At 41.2% G+C, this 2,628-nt stretch overlaps 1 protein-coding gene across 2 annotated transcripts in view; it reads right to left on the reverse strand.

Moving 5' to 3' along the window:
• Positions 1 to 2,373: 2,373 nt before the first annotated feature.
• The window catches only part of LOC138052885 (ADP-ribosylation factor-like protein 6), a 7,645-nt gene continuing 7,390 nt past the window's right edge, over positions 2,374 to 2,628 (reverse strand). For both annotated transcript variants that reach the window (XM_068899480.1, XM_068899481.1), the window contains one exon: positions 2,374 to 2,628. This exon is cut by the window's right edge and continues 394 nt beyond it. The gene's annotated coding sequence lies outside the window, so the exon portion shown is untranslated.

Consider the following 2,628-nt stretch of genomic DNA (forward strand, 5'->3'; position numbering starts at 1 on the left):
TGGTACGCCCGTGTGAAGGATGGTAAGTTAAAGCTTGGCAACAAGCGAAAGGACAACTGACAATCAAGAGTCCAAGGCAGGGTTCAAACCTATGTATGACGTTCGTAAAATCGGTCGGTTGTCGTAATCTGTGAGCTACAAGAACTCTTGGTAGCTCGTTTATCTAGGTTTTGCAAAGACAGAGTGTTCTTCTGCTTGGACTCTGATTTTCGCCCATTGCCAAGCAACTAACTTATCACACTGGGTACCAGTTCTCTTGTGGTGTCCTAAAATAACGCGTTTCAGACGAGTACAGTAATTGCCATTATTATATGACTAGCTCCATGAGCGGGCCAAATGAACCAAATCCCGCACTGTGATTCTAGCGGGCCAGATGGAATGACTATCTTGCTGTCTTTCCCGCTCGGCATTTCTATCTTGGTCCCGCAAGATCAAAGATCATTTTTTAGTGTTTTTGTCCCATGCATATAATGAATCCTTATTGACCGAGCTTGTTCGGTGAAGATGGCAGGATGTTGGCCTCGTTCTTTTTTGGCGTGTTTAAGGACCTCGACTTTGTCTCGGTCCGTAAACACGCAAAAAAAGAACTTGGCCAATATCCAGCCATCTTGACTTCACGCAATAAAACATATTTCTCGTCGCCAGAGTTCGCTTTTCTTTTGGTCAGCGCCAAGAACACCGACTCTGGCCCAACACGATCTCTTCCTCAAATGAAGAATTAAATGAAGGATTATCCTTCATTGTCAGTTTGCTCCAAATGAAGTATTATCCTCCATTTAGCTAGATTACTCTGTCCCAGGACTTGTGGTAGCAGATAACAAGAAAAAAAGTTAAAGTAGTCCCTGGACAGTATTTGAACCCGGAGCACCCACTTTGAAGGAACTGTTTTTATCCACTTAACCAATAAAGATTAACTAACTAGTACGCGTGCCGATTATTTACCAAAAACTCAATTAGTATTTATATAATCATTCCTGAATAACGGATAAGTCTAAGGCTTGATTTTAAAATGGTTAGCTTTCTCTTGAAGTTTGGTAACCGATATTTTTTACTGTGAAAGCTGAAGCTTGCTTCTTAGCGGGTGTTAATACACATTTACGGCGGCATCTGGGAGAAAAAAAAAGTACATCCTCGCAGTTAGCGATGTGGTAGTCCAGTGGTAAAGTGAAGGGGTTATTAATCAAACGTTTCCAGGTTCGAATCCTGCGAGTCCAGACATTGGGCTTCGGCTTTTAAAAAGAATACGTTCATTTCCCATGATCCCTATCAAACTTTCAGTGTCCAAAATGAACGATACAGCTGTAATACTTCGCTTGGAGCAAATTGACAATTTAGAATAATCATTCAATGGTCTTCAATGGAGGGAGAGACTTGGTTGCTCTGGCCACAGGGAATCTCGACCCAGATTTCCGCTCTTTTGCGCATGACTGAGGGAGCGAAGAGGCCTGGGAAACCCTGAAACAAAGTGTCTTCTCATTGGTTTTCGTGAAGAACAATGAAAAGCGTCTCTGATTGGTGCAGTCATGTTACCAAGAGGAGTGAGCAGGCACCGTAAGGTATAAATAGCAAATTTTTGGCTGTCAAAACCCAACGGATGTTCTCCTACAAAGAGTTTTCCAGAGCCTCGGGTCATATGCAGACATAAGATCCGAGGCTGTGATGACGAGAAGGTGGCCACAGCCAAAAAATACGCGCAGTCGCGGTAATTGAATAATGTTGTAACCGTTGACGACCGTTATTGTTTCAAATTTCTAAGAATGCGCTGAAAAGCCGAAGTCCGTGATTTCGCGAACTTTCTGCTTTGGCTGTGGCCAGAGTCTGTGTTCTTGGCGCTGACCAAAAGAAAAAAGAGAATACATGAGTATTTTCTTCTTCCAGGTAAATGCGGCTATTCCGACCGACTGCTTTGTTCTCGTAGGGTATAAATTTTTGCGAATTTTCATAAAAGTGGGCGTTTGAAAAACGGTTTATTTGTAAGTCCTCTTTTTGTTTCCTAGGAAAGAGCCGTTTAATTAAGGAAACGGAAACGATTTTTATAAACGATTTTTTGACGCTATATGGTTGTGTGAAGAGTTTGTAGAAAGAAGTGAAGTGAATGTATATTTTGAACAGTTTGACGTGCGGGTTGAAGACAAATGAGAGTTACGTGATCTTCGCTTTTTGCTGGACAAAAAACAGGTGTTTGTAAAAAGCGACAATTGCTTAAATTGTCCAGCGAAATGCGATGATCGCTTCTCTCATTCCTTTAGAATTTGTAGAGTAGAAGCAAGTTTTTTTTTTCACTGAGTTTTTTTTGCGGATGACGAATACTAAACCGCAAAAATTTAGGGTCACATGGTATTCTAACAAAGAAAAAAGGACGCTTCAAACTTCCTGAATTTTAGTTTAAGCGAGACATTGTGTTCCGGACTCAAAATCACGTTTTGAGTACATAAAAAAGGCTGTCATTGTATTTTTTTTTACATGATCCAGCTCTGGGGAGGCCAATCAGCTGATTCTGACCCACGTGATGTGGAGCCGTGAAATCGAAACATGTTTTTTATAAATAATACGCCTTCTTAAAGTTCGTGCACTGTAAGTGTGGGATTAATTTTGGCTTCAGCGGTGACATTTGAATCATATGCCAAT

This window comes from Montipora capricornis, chromosome 6 (genome assembly GCF_036669925.1).
Source record: "Montipora capricornis isolate CH-2021 chromosome 6, ASM3666992v2, whole genome shotgun sequence".
Taxonomy (NCBI): Eukaryota; Metazoa; Cnidaria; class Anthozoa; order Scleractinia; family Acroporidae; genus Montipora; species Montipora capricornis.